Source organism: Heptranchias perlo, chromosome 6, assembly GCF_035084215.1.
Source record: "Heptranchias perlo isolate sHepPer1 chromosome 6, sHepPer1.hap1, whole genome shotgun sequence".
In the NCBI taxonomy this organism is placed as follows: Eukaryota; Metazoa; Chordata; class Chondrichthyes; order Hexanchiformes; family Hexanchidae; genus Heptranchias; species Heptranchias perlo.
Genome location: NC_090330.1, coordinates 101549484 through 101576269, shown reverse-complemented (window position 1 = coordinate 101576269; position 26786 = coordinate 101549484). Strand labels below are relative to the sequence as shown.

General features: G+C 40.6%; 1 protein-coding gene across 5 annotated transcripts in view; it reads right to left on the bottom strand.

The window, feature by feature from the left end:
• klf12b (Kruppel like factor 12b) overlaps positions 1 to 26786 on the bottom strand; it is a 210999-nt gene that overhangs the window by 144337 nt on the left and 39876 nt on the right. Inside the window, exon 1 of one of the 5 annotated variants that reach the window (XM_067986541.1) lies at positions 6204 to 6271. The exons of the other annotated variants lie outside the window; for them this stretch is intronic. The gene's annotated coding sequence lies outside the window, so the exon portion shown is untranslated. Of the gene's footprint in view, positions 1 to 6203; positions 6272 to 26786 lie in introns of those variants that run through there. 5 annotated transcript variants of the gene reach the window in all.

Genomic DNA, 26786 nt, shown 5'->3' with positions numbered 1-26786 from the left:
GTTCATTTGGAAATGTTCCTTCACTAACAGCCTTACATATAATCACCCCACTAAAAGCCTCGCAGGGAATCTAATTGCTTTGTACTTGCACCTGTCATTCCTCCCCCTCATTATGGGCTTCACACTGACACCTGGGCATTATTGTATCTCATGGCAACTAAAGGTATTTTTCATTTTTTCAAGCAAAATACAACCCATAATAGCCAAGAGAGATCAGAAATAAGTGGCGGAGCCTAAACCTGAAACTTCTCATCCCGATGAGAAGGAAGCTTTGCAGATTCTGCTGAGTAGATCGGGAATGGGGATGTAGGAAGACAATTGGCAGTTTTGTGACAACATCCTGCTTCTCATTGAACTTATCTTGTCAACCGACTATACCTCATCACCCATCATCAAATTATAACGTTAAACCATCATGTCATTCCTTGTACTGAAAGTCACAGGGGAATTATGTTCCTCAGCAAACCCATTTTAACCTTTCTTCCTCTTTTCCTCCTCTAGAAGTACCTGAAAAGGATAAAGAAACAGACTCCACCGCATCCAGTCCACCCAGTCCCACCACACGTACCACCACTCACTATATCCCTCCCAAGCACCAACCCAGAGACATCCGCCCCAGGGAAATTAGAGAGTGAGCCAGAAGAGAGAGCACTGGATGATACACACAGAATAAGGATGAAACAGGTTGCTGGCAAGTGGGGTAAAAGACATCAAGTGTACGTGTATGCATGGCAGCCATATGAGACAGCATCCTGCAGACGGTAAGTCAAATGGAAGCGTCTATTATCCACTGCATGCATGCTACCCTGATAGATGGCTTTGTAGCACTGCAGTCAATCATGGAGTGTCTCCAATTCCAGGGGCAACTGCAGTGGTGATCCCCAAAGCTGAGATCCTGAGGGTAATGCATGGATGCTCACACTGCTTCAATAGAGGCCTAGTATGCCAGATTGATGAGGGCTGTCTCTCCTAGCCTCCAAATGACTGAGACGGAGATACCGACAAGTACCTCATAAGGCTTCACTTATCTCATTGGTACCATTACATCTGCTTTGGCACAGATCAGTAGCCATGGAGAATGGCAGTGACATGGTAGGAATGGGCATACACGATGCTGCTTTCTCTCAGGATAGCAGCATGTGCAGGCCCTCCCAATATCTGCACATGGCCATAAGGACACTGGGCCAGGGAGCCCATACAGTTGCACAAGAGGTCCAGCCTGTGGCAGATCAATTACAGGAATCAGTTGTTGAGATGAGGGCCACCTCATTTTCAGGAGGCTTCTGCTGTAATGCTACATGACAATGGTGACTACGCTTCAAAAAAGTAGTGAATTGGCGGTAAAGTGCTTCGGGACGTCCTGAGATCGTGAAAGGCATTACATAAATGCAAGTCTTTCTTTTTCTTTTAATGCAGCAGCTAGCATCTCTCATATTCCTGCCACTCAGGTAGCACCGAGGCAAAGCACAAGGCTTGCTCAAAACACATTGGCACCTAGGGTAAACATAGCGGTAAGAAGCATCGTGTTTTCAATAAGATTTTGGTTTCACTGAAGTCACATTGTTCTTCATAAAAGGTTTGGAAGTGGCTTTCATCAGGTGGCATGAATGGGAAGCTGTGTGAATTGACATGCACAGAGAAGGGTCTGTAGGCGATGGTATTTCTGTGGTGGGATGGGTAGGGGGAAAATGTACATGGGGCAGTTCCTGCAGTGGCTAGATGTTCTAGTCAAGGGAAGGTCTGCTATATCAGAATGGCACGAATATCTCCTGCAGCGAGCAAGGGGTTCTTCAAGCTGCTGGTCCTCCCAGGAACCTTCATTCTATGGGGCCTCCATAAGTAAGCCTCTTTGTCAGGCAAAGTTGTGCAGCATTCAGCACAGCACTTTGATCCTTGAAGCACTCGCCAGACACCATCAAATAGATCCTGGCATCCGAAGTGCACCTTCAATATGCCTATGGTGTGCTTATGATAATTCCGGTGAATGGATCTTGCTACAGTGCTGTTCAGTTGGGGTTCGGGGGGGGAAGCACCCCAAGTGTCTTCAACAATGGCTGTAGAAGAGAGCACATCTAGTCACGTGAGTGTAATCTAGGACTGCTTAGACCTTGGAGAATCCTGTCACTCGGTAAAATTTCAGTGCCTTTTTCTGTTGCCATTGGTTGTCCATGGGGAAGCTGATGGAAATTGTTAACTCCAGAGAACAATGCGTCTGTGATTTATTTGATGCAGCTGTGCACAATTGCTTAGCTTATGTTAACATCCCCAGTGGCAGCCAGGAATGACCCCAAGCCTTGGCTGATTATCACCTCAAAATCAAGCAGGCAACGGTGCTAACTCTAGGATCAAGAGTCCTGTATCAAACCCAGGAGATGGTTGGGAATTAAAAGCTAAACCACTTGGGTCACAATTTCCACTTCTAAAATAGAGCTTTCTAATCTTCACATAAACTTCTACAGAAAAAGCACCATTGTTTCTGTCTAAAAACATCTTAATTGTGAAGATTTATGATAGGCCTGCATTCCACCAGCTCCAGACAAATACTCTGGCCACCATTTGACATCAAAGGTTCTTGCAAGGAATGAACTCCTGATGCTATTGACTGTTGAATTCTCTGCACAATCCTACAGATCAAACCACAACAGTTTCTTTGAACAATTATACAGAATTTCTGCACAGCCATTTTGATGGTACTTTAAATAGTGACCAGGAAGGAACTGTTCTGTTTCTAAAGACATTCGACTATGTGTTTGGGTCAATGACTTGTATCTAATCTGCTATATAAATTAACAGTAAATATCCTCCAATTACCTATCTATATATGAAAAAGAAAAAGAAAGCCACATATTCCATCGTAGGTTCTCATCTGCAGTCTGAAACTTACAAGAAGGTTCCAATCTTCAAAATACCGGTAAAACCATCTTTTTTGTGATTTCACCAACATGAAAGAGAAAAAAGATGGTCAAAAGTGCCAAAAAGACTTGGTCGTTACCACCCTATCCCACTTCAAGGTTCTTGTGCCTTCCACAGCTATTAAAGAAAGGCAATTTGCTCCTTCTTCAAAACACTGTATTGGTATTTTGGCTCCTTTCACCCACTTCGCAGTTTGCGTGAATAGGAGTGTTGAGATTTATGGTCCATGTCAAGCTAGAATTAGGCTGGGCGTTTCCTTTCTGCAGCTGAATATTTTCCTTCTGGCACACCCAAAAAGATCCTGGTTACTTGTAAGGATTGGTCTGAGATCTATGCTAGTTACCTTTTTAGCCTCAATGTTAAAACAAAAAATTGGAACTTATTCCAGTCCCTGTTGGGATACTTAAACCATCATCACAATTTTTTGTTCCTTAGAAGAATTTCTTCAAATCAAATTCGAAACATGGGAGCAAGGGCCTCTTAGTTTGTGTGCTTTGAGGAGCAACTGCTGCTAACTGTAAAGAAAAAAGTATATTCCTGTCATTTAAGACCACAATTCCATATTTACCAATAGCCTCTGAGCGAGTGCGACATTAACAAGAAAAATTATTGCTCCTGCACAATTGTTATTGGCATCACCATTTAAAAAAAATGTTTTTTGCTTTTGTTTTTGTTTTAAAATGTCAACTTTCAGTCATACCAGGGTCTCTGTGTTGAATTTTTCTAGTCAAAGAAGATTTCCCTCGGTAAAACATCTCTCTCTCCCTCCCTCTCTCTCTCTCTCGCTCTTTGTAATGCTGCACTGAGCATGTCCTTTCAATCTGAGCTCCACGCTGCAGTGCACTGCACTGGGGTAAACACAGTAGAATGGCTGGCGAGAGTGGGCGGAGTAGAGTCGACAGGCCTGCCCAGGGTCGGGGATGGGGGGGCGGGAGTCGAGGATCAGTTCAGCCATCAAAACAAAACTCAGAAGTGCATGCTGAATTAATGAACAGCTGGGACCACGACTTGGAGAGTGGAGAGGAAAAAATTGCACTGAATAACAACAGGAATGACACAATCTGCCTGCACAATTTTGAGCTTCTCTGTCTAATACAGTGCTTGGCTGTACAGGGTTTTGCTGACAGCATTTTAGACGAATGCCTTGAAATTGGCCTTTGTGAAAACGTATGAACTGTAGGATAAGAGTTGCATTTTTTAGTACTTCAGTTATTAAGGAAAATTTCATTTCTATATTACATAAAATAATCTCCCCCCCCACCCTCTCATTCAGGATTCTATTTACAGCAGTGAAGATTTTTGAGCTTGTGTTCCATAAATTAACATAATGTAGATTTACCAATATTAATTCAATTGCTTGATGCACAACAAACATTTTTTAAAGAGTATTTTTTGCATATGATTACATGAAACCTCCCTAAAAATATCAAAAACAAATAATTTCATGTGGTTTAAAACAATCTAAAAATCAATGTAGTGAATGAAAAGCAGGGAGCTAGCTTTCTGTTTACATGGCACAACTTGAAAGAGAGGGTAGCAGGTCAAGGTGGATGTTTTTCTTGTTCAGTTTTGACCCAGAGAGGTTTTGCTCCACCCCTCCGCTGCCCCTCCCTGGTTAATCAGAAATTGGTTGCTGTTTAAATTAAAACAGGGAGGAAGAAAACAAGAGTTTAAGAATCAAGAGTTACCTTTAAAATGTGGTGGGCTGGGGCAGCTTTAATCATTGGATATGGATTTCAAATAAATGTTTAAGACAAGGTGACTACTTTAAGTCTTGCGGTAAGCTGTGTTTGGGGGAATTTCTTCCCAGAGCCACCAGAATGGGACACCTTTTGCCAATATGGGTATGTGCCATAAATTCATCATTACCAATTTACAACTTTCAAATGAGGCGCAGATCTTGAATTGTAATATCTGCAAGCACTGACCCTCGAATGGATCTAATGCTGAGTATTTTGTCTTAGTGACAAAAATGAAGCATTTTTCTCTGATTTTGTTCATTTCTTCTATTTATTATTTTCTACCACACAGGGAGCTAGCTGAGCTTAACAACTATTGCAAAAATAAAGGTTACCTCACAGCTACAATTCTCATATTCTTTCACATTTTAATAAATGCATTTGGTGGTTGAAGTCTAAGTCGAAGTCTAGTTGTAGTGTTATTCTGCCGCATCCAGAAGGCATAGACTGAAGATGGGTCTCTGTTTGTTCCCTGGGAAAGCTATGAATTGATCTAGGCAATTGAAAACTGTCTCTGAACTATAGAGGGTTAACAAGTTGTGTGGAATACTAAGTCAAAAATTTCTAGAGTAAAAAAAACTAGCAAAGAAACTCAAAAATGACTTCATTCAGGCCATTCAGCCCCTCGAGCCCGTTCCGCCATTCAATTCAATCATGGCTAAACTTGATCTCAACTCCATTTACTCGCCTCGGTTTCATATCCCTTAATACCCTTGCCCAACAAAAATCTATCAATCTCCGTTTTGAAATTTTCAATTGACCTAGCCTCAACAAATTTTGGGGGGAGAAGTGAAGAAGTGCTTCCTGACATCACCCCTGAGTAGCCTAGCTCTAATTTTAAGGTTATGCCTCCCTGTGCTCAACTCCCCCACTTCCAGTGATCTTTGGCATGATGAAAAATTGTGCGCTTTTTAAACACAACACTTTACCTTATCAGCACTACTGATTTAATCAAGATCTTTTCTAAAGCATGATTCTACTGACTAATAACATGAGTGTGAGGGGGCAGGAAATTTGCACCGTACTGGGCTGGATGACTTCCTCAATCTGATACTCTTACTGTTTTCAGCAGGACACGAAAATATCGACAGGAGACAATCCTATCTGTAACTTAAACCAGTAAAAAGTTCTCTAGGGGCTGGAAATAAAATTTTTGCAATAACAGAATTAAGGAGTTTATTGGCGAATGGGATAATTGGGTTTGACTGAGAGCTGATAGTGAGACACTTAACATACATTATTGTTAGATCAGCCAGACTACATAATGTTTAATGTCATGCTATAATTTTTAAAGCAACAGTGTCTCAGCACGATACACTTACACTTTGAATACTTCCTTGAAATCCATTTCTTCTCTGGGGAAAAAACAGCAATGGAATATGTTCCCAATTTTGAATCGTATTAAGTGAAGCAAGTACAGCAGTGAGTTGCAGAAACTCCAAGCATAAGACAGACACGCCGTCATTCACAAAAGAAACCACAATTTATGTAGCTGCTTAATAGTCACATGCTCTCTGATGTATCAAGAATTGGCAGTGGATCTCTACTTACAGTTTCATTGTTTCTCAGTTTAAATCATAAGCGCATCAGAATATGATGTTCTGGAGGATCAGTATTCTCAGTCAGTAAAAGTCACAAATGTCAGTATGTGGGGGCGCTACAGCTTGGAGATCACATATCTGTCAACATTTCTCACTGGCACTAGATTGCCTGCCCTTCACTCACATGATCATATGTTTCAATCACAGGACTGCCTGTCACTCAAACCCACCTGCCACAGTTGAGAGTTGAGAGAAAATGTTTCTGTTCTGAGCTGAGCTGCTTTTCGAAATGTCCAACACCAAGACCAGATTCTCCATCTTGGCAAAGGGAAACAACAAATCTACATTGGCACCCTGTCGTAAATGCACTTCTGTCACCTAATCGCAAAGCAGCATTAAGACTGGTTTTGAACATGCCTCATTCAGGCTAACCCAACCCTATAACCTGAAGCAGCTCCTGTTCAATCACGAAAATAAAATTGCAATTTCAAATGAGTTTATAAAAATAATAAATGTTCTGCAGCATGATGTAAAGGAGCTTATTCAGTGTTTGACTAAATCTTGTAAGCACATCTGCATGACATTTTATTGTTCAGCAAATCTCTTTTCATGCTTGCCTCAGAAAGAAATACATTTAAAAGAAAAATCCCCCCCCCCCTCCTACTTTTAATTATATGCTTCTTTGATTTAGACTTCCCTGTCCCACGCACTTTCCTAACTGAGAGGTCGAGAATTGGCTTGCTCTGTTAATTCCACTCTGTGACCTTCGATGCAGTACTGAGGGAGTGCTGCATTGCTGGAGATGCTGCTTTTAAGATGAGACATTAAATTTAGGTGCCATCTGACTGCTGAGGTGGATGTAAAAGATCCCATGGCGTGATTCAAAGAAGGGCAGGGAAGCTCCCCTGGTATCCTAGTCCATTTTCCTCCCTCAACCAACACCAGAGAAAACATTATTCTGTCATTCATTCATTTGCTGTTTATGGGACTTGACTGTGCACAAACTGGCTGCCTACCACGTTCGCCTACATAACAGTAGTGGTTACACTTAAAGGTAATCCATTGGTTGTAAACCACTTTGGGATATCCTGAGGATGTGATAAGGTACTTTATAAATGTAAAGTCTTTCTTTCTTTCCAAGTTAGCATATAACCAGTAATCTAGCAGTTCAAATGATTATGGATATTGTCAGTAAACTGGGTACATTGCTAACATTTTGTGATTTAATCAGAACTGGTCGAAGCTCATGATTTAGTTTATCATCGTGTCTTTATTTCAGCTTCTTCCCCTCCCTGCCTTCCTCAAAGGTAACACTTTTACTGCTGTTCTTTTTATGGGAACAGAACTCTCATTCCATTGTAGAAAGATCACCCGCATGCCCATTCTCTTAGGATTTGCACAAGTGAGTCCAGTAAACATTGGAACCACAGAAAAACAGGAAGTTGGGAAGAAAAAGGAGAGGAAAGCAAAACCAACAAAAAAGAAAACAGATTAATCCTTTTGAGGACTGCAATTTAACGTCAAAATCTAAATGGCAAATTTACAATTTTACAGTTTAATAACAAAATACTGAGAGTTAAGAAATGGTTCTTTGATTTCATTTACTCTTCAATTCCAACCTCTAATGTGTGTCATTAAACATTTACACAATCATTTTTCAGATTTACATCAGCAAAAGAAGGTTGTAGATTTAGACATGTGAAAGAGTCATTGAAGTGTCAAAAATAAGTAACAGAATGTGTTTTTTTTAAACACATGGATCAATGCAGTCGCTGCCTCAGTCCCTAGCCGGCGTGCCAACAGGGAAGCTTATCCTTGTGCAAACACACACATGATTTATTACATAGGCAAAAATTAGCGCAATTCACTCTAAATTTCTTACTGATACTCGAGAACTAAATTTGGTTTTTAAAGGACTGTATATGCTTTCAGGATGTGGTGTCTAATGTACATTAATCCCAGAATCCTTGGGTATGGTTACTAGAGAAACTGACACAGAAGCTGGCTGACCCTTGAATGACTCTAGCTCATGGATTTGTTAGTATTCTTGGCTCCCTACTGAGCAACATTTCAAGCACTCGCCCTGACCTTTACTCAACAGCAACAGCACTTGTGACAAGAAAATAACTAACTACATTCAATTCTACCTGTTCACAAAAAGATTATCCTGCCTCTTTCCCCCTCCCCATCCCCCACCCCTCCTGTCATTAGGGCCCTAAGTCCTGCCTCCAAGAGTGACAATGGCAGGATGTTCTGGAGCTAGGTCCTTTTAGTGACTAATCAGCAGCGGGCTAATACTGATCATGCCAGTTCCTCTTCTCCTCCTTCTGCAATGAAACACTCCGTATGAAAAACACACCTGGTACGACTCTTTAAAAACATCACTATTACAAAGATATTAGTAGACTTGAAGTCTATGATAATTCCTGACATTTTCACCTCTCCCCCCAATAGACAAAGCACTTTTAAAGGTAAAATTAAAGTCTTGCATACGGCTGGTGTGAAGAACATTGAATATAATTCTTTGGAATGGCCTCATCTGTTTTGCTAGTCATGTGAGACCGCTGCGTTACTGACAGTCTCCTTGGATCTCACCATGTCTGCATTTCCCGTCATGCTAATTTAGTTAGCCACACAGTTTCAATTTGATTCAGTTGTATGAGAGCTCTCCACCAACCTGTATCACAACTAAAGTACTGACATAGGCACTCCAGCCCCTAGTTGGGAGAGAGGCCTTCAAATATTTCTTACCGTAGATACTTTCCTTGTTTGGTGATTCGCAAGCCACAGTGAGTGTGCCAGGCTTTTTTTTAACGCCAATTCCAGCATAAGATTGGTACTCATTTTAAATGGTGCAGAACCACAGCCACCTTGTTTGCTCAATGTTCTTAATAACTTGCTGCTCACAGCGTTAAAGTGGCACTGTGTTCAGACGAGTGCTGCCCAAACCTATTTTGGTTGGGGAAGGAAACGAATTAGAGAAGTTGGGCCTCAATTTCCTTATGATGATTTTGGGGCTACCAATGCTCCAGGAATCTCCTGGGCACCTCCGAGAGCAACCCAGGAGAAAAATCATAGGGGCGTTCAAGAAAATGGTGTGTTTTTTTCATTTTCTTTGAACACTTTCCTTTATTAGGGATGGTTGGAGGGGGGAGGTCATATGAGGAAACCTCCAGGAATACGTCTAACCAGAGTTGGCAACCGTATTTGATGTGCAAATGCAATGTGTTGCATTTCAACATGATTTACATCACTGCACTGTGATTTTTTTGCAAAAACTGATAAAAGGCTTTGCCCAGCACATTCTCTTTTTCAACAATTTTCTCCCCTCCTCAAGGTGTGGACACATGCAAGGTTTCATAGGTAGTAGTAGTCTGTAAGTACCTCATCTTAGTGCTCATTCTGCACGACTGAGCTCAGAGAATGAGCGTCAGTAGGCTATTCAACCATAGGATGCACTGCACTCCACTCCTTGTTCTTACCCAACACTTGCACACGCACCTGCCTGCCAGCATGGGTTACCTGAAAGTGATCGGGAGCAGGAACACCTGACTGATTCTTCCCCCTCCCTAACCTGGTGACACAGAGGTAGATGATTGGTTCCCCAATTTCAGCTGGGATGGCAGCGGGGCACGATTGAGAATCAAACCCGGAAGCCACCGATCTTTACGTCTCAACTCCACGCTGGGCAATGCTTTATAGCACCGAGCAATCGAGGAAGCCACCAATCACTTTCTCAGGGCAAATTTCATTTTGAACTGCCCTACTAGAACACATGTAAGGAATCTTACAACACCAGGTTATAGGCCAACAGTTTTATTTGAAAATCACAAGCTTTCGGAGCTTACCTCCTTCGTCAGGTGAGTGAGTCACTCACCTGACGAAGGAGGTAAGCTCCGAAAGCTTGTGATTTTCAAATAAAACTGTTGGACTATAACCTGGTGTTGTAAGATTCCTTACATTTGTCCACCCCAGTCCATCACTGGCATCTCCACATCATGGCTACCAGAACACAGCAGCAGAAGGGTGGACAATTCTAAAGATTGGATTCATAGAATCATAGAATCGTAGAAGTTTACAACATGGAAACAGGCCCTTCGGCCCAACATGTCCATGTCGCCCAGTTTATACCACTAAGCTAGTCCCAATTGCCTGCACTTGGCCCATATCCCTCTATACCCATCTTACCCATGTAACTGTCCAAATGCTTTTTAAAAGACAAAATTGTACCCGCCTCTACTACTGCCTCTGGCAGCTCGTTCCAGACACTCACCACCCTCTGGACCCTTTTGTATCTCTCCCCTCTCACCTTAAATCTATGTCCCCTCGTTATAGACTCCCCTACCTTTGGGAAAAGATTTTGACTATCTACCTTATCTATGCCCCTCATTATTTTATAGACTTCTATAAGATCACCCCTAAACCTCCTACTCTCCAGGGAAAAAAGTCTCAGTCTATCCAACCTCTCCCTATAAGTCAAACCATCAAGTCCCGGTAGCATCCTAGTAAATCTTTTCTGCACTCTTTCTAGTTTAATAATATCCTTTCTATAATAGGGTGACCAGATTTTTTTTTTGTCTTGATAACAATTTCCCTAACTCATCGTGCTCTCACAGCCATAGCATGGGTGATCTAAATTTCCAGGTGGCAGTGGAAATGATGCTAACGATGTAAGAGTCTTCAATGTAATTTGCATGAAATTAGCATATAAATGAAGTGCATGACAGTGTTAAATCACAAAGGGATTAAAAATAACTAAATTACGTTATTGTGCACAGAAGGTACAGCATAACACAAAGTTACTCATATGCAGTTTGAGAATTAACCCTGGCCTGGTTTTTAGTACCTTTATACAGCACCAATCCCTCCCAAGAATGCAAGATAGGAATGAGAGAAAATCATTCATCCCATCTACTTTATCTTGCTGCTTGGAGCCCTCGAATCAGCTCTGATTTTACATAACCAAATAACCAAATAGATATAGACATTAAAATATGCAACTCACATAGAATCCATTCAAACTAAAAATAAACATTCTCATATTTTTCTATAATTTTTCTTGATCAAATATGTTTTGCATTATTATACATAATCTGTGTCAACTTCAATACAGTTTGTGGTTGTCAGCCTGCTGGAGTGTTGCAACACATTGACAAACATGTTTGCAAAGAATTCATTTCTCTAATTGTAAAGCACTGCAGTGCACTGGCATACTAAGGAGCAAGAGATATAACAGATCTCTCATGATGAGTTATTGATCTTGCTGGGCCTGTCAGGGTAAGTTCTCAGCAGAGGGAGAAAAGAAAATTGAAGAATTAGTCACCCCACATCACCACCATAAACATCTGAGCAATTGGTTACACGGTGCCCTTCAGAGGCCTGAGAGCAGGTAACCAGCAGACAGAAAACGGTGCAAGGCAAACCTAGACAATTTAAGGTTACATCACAGCAAACTGGAAGTCCTCTGCACTTAACATTGTGTAAAACTGTACTGAACTTACAATATGTTAAAGAAGTGCAATTTACAAACCATCACGCACTCAAGATAAATGCATTGCTGTTTTTGTTGGAAATTCCACCCTGTGCAAGTGAGAATCAATCTTGTGAAAATATCCCACCATTAAAACAAATGGAACCTTCAATAACTTAATTGCAAAGATTTGGAAAATCAGAACAGGCGGGAAGTTGGCCATTTGGATTTAAATGAGGCCCGGGAGTTAAAATAGCCCAGTCCTCATTTCAGCAACTGGCCTCGCTTTCCATCCACCTAAAACCTGCCCAGAGTTAAAATCAAGACCTTGGATACGATGCATAAGATACCTTTTAACGCTGTGTGAACAGCAAATCAAATTTCTAGAAAAGGTTTTAATGCTTTCATGGATTTCTAACATTATTTGTAATTAAGTTTTGTCGCAACACTAAACACATACATGCGACGTCAATTAATTTATAATTTCCAGTAGGTCATTTTTGGTTCTATAGTCCAAGCTACTCCAGAAAATTAGTATTTAATAAGATATAAGGACTATTTCCAAAAATGAGCAGTTCACTAAAGATGTAAAGAAGGACCTGACCCACAGCTGGGGGTGGTTTATCATTTTTGCATCACGTGGATTTGTGTGTTCAGTAATTTCTTGGTGCTCTGTCGTCATTTAATGTTTTAAAGACTTGGATCTATCTGTCAGATATTCCTCTCAAAGGTTTTATTTTTGGCACAAGATCCAAAAGATCTTTTGCCCTTGTTTGACCAAGAAACCTGCAAGCATAAGACACACTGGAGAGTGCAGCCTCATTCACATTACCCATACACATAGAAAATCAGGATGTCCAGTGTGTATGGCCAGTTTTAGCTGGATGAAAGTCTTGCATTTATATAGCACTTTTCACAACCTCAGGTCATCCCAAAGCGCTTTACAGCCAATGAAGTATTTTAGAAGTGTAGTCACTGTTGTAATGTAGGAAACGCGGCAGCCAATTTGTGCACAGCAAGGTCCCACAAACAGCAATGTGATAATGAGCAGGTAATCAGTTTTAGTGATTTTGGTTGAGGGATAAATATTGTCCAGGACACCAGGGAAAACTCCCCTACTCTTCTTTGAAATAGTGCCATGAGATCTTTTACGTCCACCTGAGAGGGCAGACCAGGCCCCGGTTTAACGTCTCATCCGAAAGATGGCACCTCCGACAGTGGATGCTCACCTGTAGTATCTATATATCTCCAGTTATTTGGTGTCCAGTTGAGGAGTTTTTGGTTTCCCACCAGTAGTTCAGGCACTTTCAATGTACCTCATGACTGTGACTGTTAAGGTGCACATTTGTTTCTGGGGTATCATGGAAACTTTTATCTATTGTAAGCCAAATAACCTGCTGGTCCCTGAGAAGCATAGTCGCGGAAAGCTAGGACTCTGGTATTCAATTTGTGCCACTTGTAGATATAAATTTGGCATTTGATAAAGTACCACATAATAGACTTGTTAGCAAAATTAAAGCCCATGGGATTAAAGGGACAGTGGCAGCGTGGATACAAAATTGGCTGAGGGACAGAAAGCAGAGAGTAGTGGTGAACAGTTGTTCTTCAGACTGGAGGGAAATATACAGTGGTGTTCCCCAGGGGTCAGTATTAGGACGACTGCTCTTTTTAATATATATTAATGACCTGGACTTGGGTATAGAGGGTACAATTTCAAAGTTTGCAGATGAAACAAAACTCGGAAATGTAGTAAACAATGTGGAGTATAGTAACAGACTTCAGGAGGACATAGACAGACTGGTGAAATGGGCAGACACATGGCAGATGAAATTTAATGCAGAGAAGTGATGCATTTTGGTAGGAAGAATGAGGAGAGGCAATATAAACTAAATGGTACAATTTTAAAGGAGGTGCAGGAACAGAGAGACCTGGGGGTGCACATACACAAATCTTTGAAGGTGACAGGACAAGTTGAGAAAGCTGTTAAAAAAGCATATGAGATCCTGGGCTTTATTAATAGAGGCGTAGAGTACAAAAGCAGGGAAGTTATGCTAATCTTTTATAAAACACTGGTTAGGCCTCAGCTGGAGTATTCTGGGCACCACACTTTAGAAAGGATGTCAAGTCCTTAGAGAGGGTGCAGAAGAAATTTACTAGAATGGTACCAGGGATGAGGGACTTCAGTTGTGTGGAGAGACTGGAGGAGCTGGGGTTGTTCTCCTTAGATCGGAGAAGGTTAAGGGGAGATTTGATAGAAGTATTCAAAATCATGAACGTTTTTTAAGGAGAAGAGACGGAGACCAAAGGACACAGATTTAAGGTGATTTGCAAAAGAGCCAGAGGTGACATGTGAAACATTATTTTACACAGCGAGTTGTAAAGATCGGGAATGCACTGCTTGATAGGGTGATGGAAGCAGATTCAATATAACTTTCAAAAGGGAATTGGATAAATACTTGAAAGGAAAAAAATTACAGGGCTATGGGGAAAGAGCACTGGAATGGGCCTAATTGGATAGCTTTTTTAAAGAGCCGGCACAGGCATGATGGGCCTAATGGCCTCCTCCTGTGCTGTATATACTATGATACCAAGATAAATTTTTTAAAAAGCCTAAGACAGGTAATAATTGCAAAATAATTCTCCAGACTGAATGCCGACAAGAAAAGTTCATCAGTTTCACAGGCCACTCCTAAAAGTGGTCCCATGAAAAGCTCAGTGGTTTTCTTTTGAAAACAACACTGAACTGGAAGACAGGGTTGAATTTTGATTCTATGTAATGCTAGAAAAGCTAAAAGGCGAGTTTTTTTTACCGGCAGATCTCAGCCGACACCAATAACCCTGACACGTTAGCCAAATGGGAAAGTTCACAACAGCAGATGCTGTTATCTACTGCAGTGAAAACGTCTGCCTGTTTAGTGCCACTGTGGTTAATCCTGTAACCAAGTACCCTTTGATATCTGATGTACTATCAGCATAAATGATATGTCCTTTTCTTTGTAAAGATTACTTATTCGCTTAATGGCTTTCTTTACTCATCATTAATACAAACAGGATGAACTTCTGTTAAACGTGACTATTATTTCCTAGTAAGAACCTCTCTTTCTGTCAACTGACCCCAGTATAACCCTGGTCTAGCGTCATGACGCTCTCTATTCTTGTCATGTGATGCAGTCACTCAGCAAACGGCTAGAATAGCTCTCACAGTTCATGAGGTCAATCAAAATCCTTGCATCTGCTATAGACTTGTAATACATTCCCAGTATTTATTCTGAATAGTTTGTATTGACTATGTGTTCTCACATTTCTGTGGAAGGAAAACAAAGCTTAGAATAACATGCATTTACCATATGACATATATGTCCTATGTAGTCAGTTTAATACTGTTTAAGCTACCGCATAACCAAACTCTTGGGTGCCTTTCACATTAGAGTCCTAGTTTTACAAATTTGTATTCCTGGCACCAACCTGCGTTGCCCAGTGTGTGAATTTGTAAAATCATCCTATGTACTATACCTAATAAATGGCCACTGAAAATGGTTTGAAAGCAAGTTGGTGGCAGGTGTGCTTAGAGACAGTGAAGTGTTTTTTTAATTTGTTCCTGGAAAATAAATAATTTTCCTTATGCACTTCAGGTAGATAGATATGTTTTGTTACCGTCACGCACCATCTATGATATATTAACAATCTTGGTTTGGAAATTCCGTGGGGTTTCTCCCAATCTCTCGTAGGACATTCGCGGAACCCCTGCAGAAATTGTAAAAACGCCAGTTTTTAGACATTGACGTCATTTCTCTGCAGTGGGGGGGGGGGGGGTTCTACTGATCTCCGGCTGAAGTTACAGAGGAAGATTGGGACTCTCCCGCAGAATTTCCAGCACTTACTGTCACATGTTTTCATTATAGGTTCCTATGTCCATGGTTACAATGGAATCTACCTATGTAAACTTGTCACACTGCAATTATATTGATCTTCTAGTGGAAGCACTGTAGCACCATCACTGGTGGGAAGATGTAATTACAGCATGACAAGTTTACATGGGTAGTTACGATTGTAAATGCGGACGTAGGAATTTATAAAGGGAATATAAAAATAAGGACAGAGTTTCTGATTTTCTAATGGGTGCTGAATTACGCCTGCATGTCCCGGTCCAATTATCCTCCACCCTCCAACCCAACTTCACCTGCAGACAACACTTGGTCTTAACTCCCCATCTGGAAAGCCACAAGAGATCAGTCAGTAATTAGATAAATTTGTGCCAGGAATATGAGGGAGAAGGACAATCAGTGGGAAGAAAGGTGGCTCAGGAATAAAACAGCAGCTCAGAATCACGTGACAGCATCATTCTTCTATTTAGGAAATTGTTTTAGAGATTGGGGACAAAGTATCAACATTTTCAACTGCTGATCAGATTTAGAAAGAACGCAATAAGGCCCATGGGCCTGCACATTAAAAGTAAACCAGTGTCGTATTCCTGAAAGAACGTGAGGAGAGTGACTGAGACAGTGGGAGGAATCTATCTCTAGAACAGTAAAGAAACAAATGCTTTAATATATAGTTATTTTCTTCATTTTTCTTGTCAAAATTACCTCAGATAATGTTCAAAAGTTGATTATTAATTTGGTTTTGTTGTTTTAGTACAAAACTTCATAGTTACCAAGCAGAATAATGGCTTCCTCGCTGCATCCTGTCAGTACTTTTACATTGTTAGACATTGAAGGGGTGACACTTACAAAAGGCATACCTTGGCACCCTCTCTGAATGGTAGGTCAATCATTAAAAAAAAACTAGTTTGGTACAGAAACACAAAGCTTCAGAATATGGTCTTTATTAGACACAGAATGGAAATAGCCTTACAGCTTGTTTGCATCAAGTGTTAAGAACATAAGAACATAAGAAATTGGAGCAGGAGTAGGCCAATCGGCCCCTCGAGCCTGCTCCGCCATTCAATAAGATCATGGCTGATCTGATCCCAACCACAAATCTAAAGAACACAAGAAGTAGGAGCAGGACCCGGCCACACAGCCCCTGGGCCCTCTGCGCCACCCACAGGGCATTGACCGATCCGAACTCAGCTTCATGTCCAATTTCCTGCCCGCTCCCCGTAACCCCTAATTCCCTTTACTTCTAGAAAACTGTCTATTTCTGTTTTAAATTTATCTAATGATGTAGCTTCCACAGCTTCCTGGGGCAGCAAATTTCACAGACCTACCACCCTCTGAGTGAAGAAGTTTCTCCTCATCTCAGTTTTGAAAGAGCAGCCCCTTATTCTAAGATTATGCCCCCTAGTTCTAGTTTCACCCATCTTTGGGAACATCCTTACTGCATCCTTATTGGTATATTCTGGTTTTATAATCTACTGTTTATTTGAGCCTCTATTTTAACTGACAGAGTACTAGCTCTGGGAAGCCTCCTGAACTCAAGCCTTAGGCTTCTTGGGGAGCGACAGGCCTCAAAACAAAAAACATCGTCAGAGACATTTTAAGCACAGGAGACAGTTGTATAAATACGTTTGATAATTTTGTTGTGAGTTTTGTAATTTTATGTATTTATTAATTTAGAAATCTTATTTGCACTATTATGTCCTCATCTTAGTGAGATCAAGATGGTGGCTGAAACGATTTTCAACAAGAATTTGGAGAGATTTCATTGGTTCCACTTCTGCTCCTTACTATTGGTATGTGTCCATTTTGTTCCCACTTGTAGTTCGTATGTTCAGTTGTGGTTTGTTGTTGTTTTATGAATAGGAAATTTGAGTCAATCGGGTGCAAATTTTGCATGTTAAGTGTGATACCTGAGCTGTGAAGCCTGAATTGTACACAGGCATGCACTAGATGCAAGAAAGAATCACACAGACAGTAGACAGAGAACTATACATTCCTTTAGTCTGTAAAGCTGGTCTGTTTGTAATACCCAAATTTCTAACAAAGTTTGGTAGCATGGTACGAGATTATGGTAAACTCAGTCAGCAAATTACTGCAAGATAAGGCAATTTTTAAACGTCTGGTACACACCCCTATTAGGGGCAGATTATTGGAAAGGTACAGTTTCTAAGTCCTAGATGGCAAAGTCCACTTATAAGAGACATTAGTAAACCATTAAGTGTATCACGTATCATAAGATGATTCTGTAAAACTCCAAAATTAAAGCTCAAATTAAATCTGGAAGTTCTGCTGATATTCATAATTTGCTTCAAAAATAATGGCGAGCCGGACAGCGCTCACCGTTATTTAAGGGCAAATGGAAGAGCAACTTCCGGTGAGCGTGCATGTGCAATCAAACGCGGAAATCTGGAAGTTGTTGTACGAAATTCCCTACTCGTTTGAAAGCTGCGCGGGAAGGACAGCTCGCTGGTGAAATGAATGGACCAGTGTGAAGTTGCTGCATTGCCCAGCTGGAAATAAACTAATCCACACAGAAAAGTGTATGTTTTTTTTTTAGGTCTATACTAACTTTTAACTGGGTGGTAAGTCTTAATGACTGCCAAACAACCTCTCTGACACTGAAAATTAACTTTTAAAAATGTGGAGTCTCATTCCTTCTGATTTTAATTGTTGTTGGAGATTTTTTTTTAAAAATTCTTAAAATTTTTATTTTTTTTACTTTTTATTACTGTCTCTTTTACCTCTTTCTTTTAATTCAATATTTCTTACCCTCTCTTTATTTCGCTTTCTCTAACTGATTTTACATTGAATTTACTGTTATGGCTTTCACTTCCTGGTTCTGTGTCTGCGCGGCTTGTCAAGGATGCTTCAATCTGATTAGTTAAGGGGACAGAGAGATCCTTTCCCCGCTCACACAGTTCACAGATCCCCAGGAGGGGACGCTGCCCTTCCTGCAGCTCACCGTTCGGGGAAGTTCCCGCACTAAAGCACGTGGATCGTTTATGGGCAAGTTGAAATCTAATGAGCGGCAGGTGATGTTCGTTCGCCGCTCAGAGCAAATTCCAGGCCTTTATTTAGCAAAAGATGGAAATATCTTTTCTCAGGCACGCGCCTGTTTGTATACCACAAATTTAGAGAGCTTTATCTGCATTTGGCAGAGCTATACCCCTGACCTAGGTGTGCTTGATGCTGATACTAGGTGCCTTAATCAGGCTTTTCCCCGCACTAACATCTCTCACCTTGATAGACACAAAAACAGGTTTTAACAAGTTTTATGTATGACCCTGGACAGTGAGTTTTGGTGGGGTATTTGACCAAGGGAAACCATCACACCTGAGCCCCACCCTATCCTCACCTCACATCAAAACACAAACTCTACGGGTACCCTGGCTGAGGCCCATCACTGAGGTAAAGTAGCTCACTTCAAGAAGGGTAAAGCTAGAAACTGAACATGGAGCAAGCAAGATCTCCAGCCCAGTATTTAGAATGTTAATAAAATCTAATTGGTGCAAGAACAGCTTAATATTATTTGATGACTCTGCAAGATGAGGGACAACCCTCACAGAAATTTATCTAAAGTAGAATTATTATAAAAAATAATGAAGGAATGAATGCAAGTGGAAATTTCATACTTTCAACTTGAACCCAAAAGCATGAATCCAACATTTTCCACATACACATTTCAGCCTTCAACAATAATTATACTTTGCTCCTGAACATCAGCGTTGCCAACCATCAGAGGAATACTAGGAGTGACACTTATGACCAGTTTGTGTGGCACAGTCTGCAAACCTATTTAAACACATGAGGGTAAATTTTCCAAGACTTTGTTCCCGATGCAGAGTTGCATGCGATGGAGCTGCAAATTGCAGCACTCCTGATTGCTCAGTCATTAAAATTAGAAATTAGCTTGTGACTTTCTCAATCTTCTATTGGTAAGTAAATGAGGATAATTGGGCTATTTTTCAGGTTTCGTAAGTTACACCCTTACTTCTGCCCGTGTACAAAAACAGAATGAAAAAAGAACTGAAGTTCACCTCATTACTGTTTTTAAAGGAGAGGGTTATGGCCTAAGTTAGGCTTTCCCTTAAAATAAAACGTAATCCTCTTACTGCCTCTGCTCTGACCCCACGCAGCAAATATTAAATTAGCAACCCATGGCAGGTGGTGACCAGAGCCCCAGAAATATAATGGGTGTAAAATCCAAAATAAATGAAATTGAATTATAAGCATTTAAACACATTATGTGTGCAGTTTCTCACGACACTTTGCAAAACCTTGTAAGACAGGACTGTTCCTTTCAATACACAACCATTTCTTTCTGTGGTGACCCAGATCAGTCTAACATCAAAGATCTGTGTAGTAGCGGATGGTTTATTTAATCCTTTCTTCCACATCAAGAAAATTTACCCTAATTTCTTTTGACCTTGATTTGAATATTATTTAGAGTGGCTTTGAACTGATTTTTTTGCCAGATGTGTTTCAAATAATGTTAGTGCTGTCATGGGCAATGACATTTGCTGGATTTTTTTTTATGGCAGTGATGAGTTTTTAGCCCAGCTGTAATGGAAAGGGTTGATCTTTTTGAATTTGCCTCATGAAAGTGTAACTTGCGTTTCAAAGGTCATTTTATATTTTTTAAATTGCACAGAAGCTGCTCAATGGATTTAGCACTGAATAGTGAGGCACTGCAGTATGCACTGCAGAGAAGATCCAGATCCAGAGTTAATGAATCTTAGTCAGGGCAGGAGTAGAGGTGCTACAATTGACTTTAGTATCATGGACTAAGAAGGGAGATTCCATTGGGCCTCCTGATTGTTATCCAGTGACCTCTATTGGAAAGGGTATGTGGGTGTGAAGCACATCAAACAAAACTAGGATGCTATCTCACTGCCAAACAGCCCACCATATCTGGCTAATATGAAGAACAGCTACTTGGACAAGATACCAGAGGGCTGCCAATGCCTTTGGAACAACTTTAAACAGTGCCTTCATGAAAGAAACGTTCATATTTATACCATGATAGCAGCATGTTGTATAAAATAATAAATCAAAGAACTTATATTAAAGAATCTAATAATTGTAGATGGACAAAGCATTCCTCATGCATCACATTTATCCTATGGAGAATGTCACAGTGGATACATGAATTTGCTTGTGAGATAAGATAAGTGCATGGAGAAATTTCTGCCCATATAAAACCAGGCCCCATTTCTGTAAGCCGGAACAGATGACCTTTCTGCACCCATGTTATTCTCATCATGGTACAAATTACAGCATTATTCAAAATGCGTCAAAAGGAAAGTCACTTATATAAATATCACATCAGTCAGTCACAGCTAATCCAGAAGGAGATATATTCTGTCACTAATCCATCCTGATGAAGTTTCTATCTATATTTGCACTCGAACAGACATGCAACATCCGGATATCTGGAACTCCCCATGAATTCCTGACACTCCTACCAAGGGTCCTGTACTAAGTGTTGACTTGGATGCACTCACTTGATATCAGTGTTTGGCTGGACAATCATTTGCACTGGTTGGGTCAGTATTGATCCCACATCAGCTGCTGTGGTTTAGCTGGCTGCATGTTTTACCATGGTTAGTGCTCCTCTTCATGAAGGGGTATTATGTTTCCCAGCCTTTAAACAGATAGCTTCAAACAATACCAATATTTAGATTTCCCAGAGTTTTGTAATTTTACTATAAGTTTAAAATGTATAATGATGACAATACTTTCGGAGGAATAGCAGCATTCACCTTTTTAAAGGATGTATTGTAAAGTAACAGCTTTTATTCTATTCTATTATAATAGTTTCTGTTGTAAGTTAATTAATCTCTATTTGATGCAGTGTCTGATATATTAAAAGCCACAGACATTTTGTAAATTTAATAAAATAAAATATTTATGTATAATTGATATTTAAAAGGGGGACTCCAACCTATAAAGAATTCTAAACTTCAATAATTTGCCACATATTAAAAACCACATGCAACTGTATTATGGAAAAACCCAGATTATAGCATTACAGGTGTGGCTATCACTGCTGTAACCTTCATACAGTGCATTTTAACGAATCATGATACAATTGCTGCAGGAAGTCTATAATGTTTTTCTAAATAACTTTCTACAGAGTATTTGTTTATAGTTAAAATAGTGAGGGGGGGTTAATGGGTAAAATATAATAAATATAATTGCTGGACATAATTATCACCAAACTACAAATGTTTACTGAATTTTTCCTATGTATAAAATGAAATGGGGGGGAGGGTGCAACAGAATTGACCTTTGAACATTTACTAAGCATGGTGATGCGAGGGAGTTAGATTCATATCAGCAAAGTTACAGTCACTAACCCAAAGTGCATCAGTGCTTGTGGCATTTCAACCAAGTATGTTAAATCGCCTTCCTTTCCTTTGGGGCTTAGTAACTCTGTGAATCAGTGCCCATTATTATATCAGCAGCACTTCCTAAACAAAATTAATTAAATAAATCAACAAAAGCAGAACGAAACATAGGACATTTGTGGTGACCAGAATTTGTTGTAACTGTTCCCAATTTTTACAAGAAAAGATCCTGATGGAGAAATTCTTGCTTCGAGGACTTCAAAATCTTTATTCATTTTTTTCCTCATTATATCAAATTCAGAATTTCTTGCAATGTTCCATTTGGCTTCCTTTTAATAGAAAAATTCATACAACGGGACAAAATCCTCCCTCTTCCCCCCATTGTTGCACTTGTTTACTAATAAAAAGGTTCCAGGTGGGAGATATTAACCAAATTGCCCCATTAGTGGCAAAATTCTGACCCACAATCGTATCAAGAGTATCCATCAATTAAATATTTTGGTTAATATCTCCCACCTGGAACCCTTTTATTGGAGAACAAGTACAACAATCAAGGAGAAAAGCTTTCCCTGTAACATTAATTGATCTATTATAGAAAGAGTACCCAAATCGGAAAAGTAATTAAAAATGGGAAATGTGCCAAATAACCATAATTAGATAGAATGGGAATGGAGCATTTAAGAAACAGTTATGCTACAATAATTAGTTTGAGACCAGTGTCTACTTAAAGTGACATAAGGCCAACATTTATCACTTTCTGATAAGGAAAAATAGGGCTCTGCATGCCCATTGCTGATTTAGGGTTGCCAACTCTGGTGGGACATTTTACCTGGAGCTTTCATCACGTGATCTCCCACCTCCAATTGTCCCGCCTGGTCAAACAGCCTTTTTTCCCCATCTCCAGTATTTTTATAACTAATAAATAAAAGTGTTCAAAGTAAATGAAAAAAATACATAACTTTTTTTAATGTCCCAATGATTTTTCTCTTGGGTTGCTCGCAGCAGTGTCCAGGAGATTAATCGTTAATTCCTGGAGACTCCAAAACAATCCTGGAGGGTTCGTAGACCCTAGCCGGATTCTGCTCGCTGGCATCTTAATGATGGTTAAATTTTTAATGTTACGAAAGAGCCAACAGTTCTGTTAACAGCCAAAAGATTGAAAATGAAGTTTCAAAATGTTGTTGCGGGCAACTGGTGCAAAACCAAAATGATGCCAGACTATCTCCTGGAAGTGGTCTCATACTGCTGGCATAAGCTGAATTCAGAAGACTTTCTATCTGATTCTATGACACAGTTTACGTCACTATGAACCCAAAGCTGTCTTGCATCAATTTAAACTCTGCTGTTCCATTGCTTATCCAGTGACCTCTACCAGAGCCTTACACAAGAATCCTAGTTACTATAATAAATAGTTAAAATGGTGTAGTTCCTTTGAGCTAAGATCTTGTGGAAAGAAAAACAACATTACAGACTGCATGCACTTGTGATCTCACTGTCAAGTCGTAGCTTGAATGCACTGGGGGGAATGATGGTGCCCCACACATGCAATGATACCTGGATCTGGCCACTACACAACGGTGCATAGTTCTGAACATTTTCTGGAGGATTAGGTTTATATCTAAGCTATTGGCTTACCATGTTTTATTATGGTATGAGCATCCAGTTACATTGGGGTAAAGTTTCTGCCTTGGGCGCAATTGGAAAATTGGGCGCAAATTGCACTTGAAATTGCACTGGTTAGGTTACAGTTTCAGGTTCCGCTAAAATTCATTTGCAAATTCACAAACGTAAAATCTTCCATGAACCAGCGCAATTGGGCAGCGTAATAGAATGTTATTGTTTATTTTATTTTTTTTGGTTTAAAAATATTCCTTGATGTATTTAAGAGTGGTAACCTTGTGCAGTTTTACTAATACAGCTGAAATTGGGTTTATCACAAAAATAAGATTGTCCAGTCCTCCATCAGTGAGTAACCTGATTTTAACATAGAAACATAGAAAATAGGAGCAAGAGTAGGCCATTCGGCCCTACGGGCCTGCTCCGCCATTCAAAATGATCATGGCTGATCGTCTAACTCGGTACCCTGTTCCCGCTTTTTCCCCATATCCGTTGATCCCTTTAGCATTAAGAAATATATCTATCTCCTTCTTGAATACATCTAATGACTTGGCCTCCACTGCCTTCTGTGGTGGAGAATTCCACAGGTTCACCACCCTCTGAGTGAAGAAATTTCTCCTCATCTCGGTTCTAAATGACATACCCCGTATCCTGAGACTGTGACCCCTGGTTCTAGACTCCCCAGCCATCGGGAACATCCTCCCTGCATCTAGTCTGTCTAGTCCTGTTAGAATTTTATATGTTTCGATGAGATCACCTCTCATTCTTCTAAACTCTAATGAATATAGGCCTAGTCGACCCAATCTCTCCTCATACGTCAGTCCTGCCATCCCAGGAATCAGTCTGGTAAACCTTTGTCGCACTCCCTCCATGGCAAGGACATCCTTCCTCAGATAAGGAGACCAAAACTGCACACAATACTCCACATGTGGTCTCACCAAGGCGCTGTATAACTGCAGTAAGACATCCCTCCTTCTGTACTCAAATCCTCTTGCAATGAAGGCCAACATACCATTCGCCTTCCTAACTGCTTGCTGCACCTGACTGCTCGCTTTCAGCAACTGGTGTACAAGGACACCCAGGTCTCATTCCCAATCTATCACCATTCAGATAATAATCTGCCTTTCTGTTTTTACAACCAAAGTGGATAACCTCACATTTATCCACATTATACTGCATCTGCCATGTTCTTACCCACTCACCCAACTTGTCTAAATCACATTGGAGCCTCTTTGCATCCTCCTCACAGCTCACATTCCACCCCAGCTTTGTGTCGTCTGCAAACTTGGAAATCACTGAAATGACTTAAAAAACTATACGAAACCATTTACTAGCTTCATTGGTGTACACGTTAGTTTCTTAGTAAATTAGATATTTTTTAATATGTAAAAATGTTTAAAACGTGCCCACTAGTGTCTGTGCGCCTAAGACAACGAGTTCAATTTGAAAGCCCTCCGCGAACGGCTGCAATCTGCAGAAACTCACCGTTCTCGTTATTTCGATCGGGGGGTGCGGCCAGATTTGTGGGTGGGGCCGCCTTCGGGCGCAATGATTTTTAAACCGGCGTTAAAGATCGCGGAAACTCGATTCATGCTTGATGTAATTTATGCTTGAGTTTCCGCACTCGTTTGCATTGGTTCGGCCGGATTAGGCTGATAAAACTAACACAAACTCTAGGCCTTAGTTTCCATTTTCTTCTGCTTTTGTGATGTTTGATGCACAAAACTTATCCAATATAGCTTAAGTGTTAAATCAAACATAGAACAACAGAGAGTGATATCCAAGGTTGTATATCAATTGGAAGTTGTGATTATACCGTAAATCATTGGCCAACAGCTGAGCTCAGCCAAGGTATTGACAGAGAAAAGGTGTTAAAGCCGTTCAGTAAATTAGAGTTGAAGTATACGGGGGAGGGCAGGTATCAAGCAACGCAGCCAGGCTTACAAAATCTCCCACACTCCATACAAGTCTCACTTGAGATTGCATTCTCTTCCCTCAAGTTACGATATCCCAAATGTGGAATATCTAGATCATTCCCAGCGTTTCTCTTGCTTTCTCTCTCCAGAGCACAAGAGAAAGCAAGAAAGAAAATACTTATATGGCGTCTTATCCCATCTTCAGGATGCCCCAAAGCCCTTTGCACCAATTAATTACTTTTGATGTACAATCACTGTTGTTATGTAGAAAATAGGGCAACCAATGAGGTGTCAGCTTTGGATCAATGCTTGCACTCTGAGTCAGAAGGTTGTGGGTTCAAGCCCCACTCCAGAGATTTGAGTATATAATCCAGACTGACACTTCAGTGCAGTACTGAGCGAGTGCTATTCTGTTGGAGGCGCCTTCTTTCAGATAAGGCATTAAACCGAAGCCCCTTCTGCTGTCTCAGATAAAAGGTTCCATGATACTACTGTGAAGAAGAGCAGGCCAATATGTATCCCTCAACCAACATCAATAAAAACAGATTATAGGAACATAGGAACAGGAGTAGGCCATTCAGCCCCTTGTGCCTGCTCCGCCATTTGATAAGATCATGGCTGATCTGTGATCTAGCTCCATATACCCGCCTTTGGCCCATATCCCTTAATACCTTTGGTTGCCAAAAAGCTATCACATTTAAATTTAGCAATTGAGCTAGTATCAATTGCTGTTTGCGGAAGAGAGTTCCAAACTTCTACCACCCTTTGTGTGTAGAAATGTTTTCTAATCTCACTCCTGAAAGGTCTGGCTCTAATTTTTAGACTGTGCCCCCTACTCCTAGAATCCCCAACCAGCGGAAATAGTTTCTCTCTATCCACACTATCCGTTCCTCTTAATATCTTATAAACTTCGATCAGATCACCCCTTAACCTTCTAAACTCTAGAGAATACAACCCCAATTTGTGTAATCTCGCCTCGTAACTTAACCCTTGAAGTCCGGGTATCATTCTAGTAAACCTACGTTGCACTCCCTCCAAGGCCAATATATCCTTCCGAAGGGACGGTGCCCAGTGTCTAAAGTACACTTTATTTCTGCTGTTCTACGCTTTTCCCTTTCACTTGTTCTTGAACAACTGTTTGTACTATTTGTATTGTAAACTTCCCCTGGGTCTTCCCCTCTCTTGCTGCTCTCAACTTTACTCCCTTCTGACTCCCCGCTAAGGTTCCCATCCCCCTGCCAATCTGGTTTAAACCTTCCCCAACAGCACTAGCAAACACCCCCGCGAGGACATGGTCAAGTCTCTCATTGCTGTTTGTAGGACCTTGCTGTGCACAAATTGGCTACTGCGTTACAACGG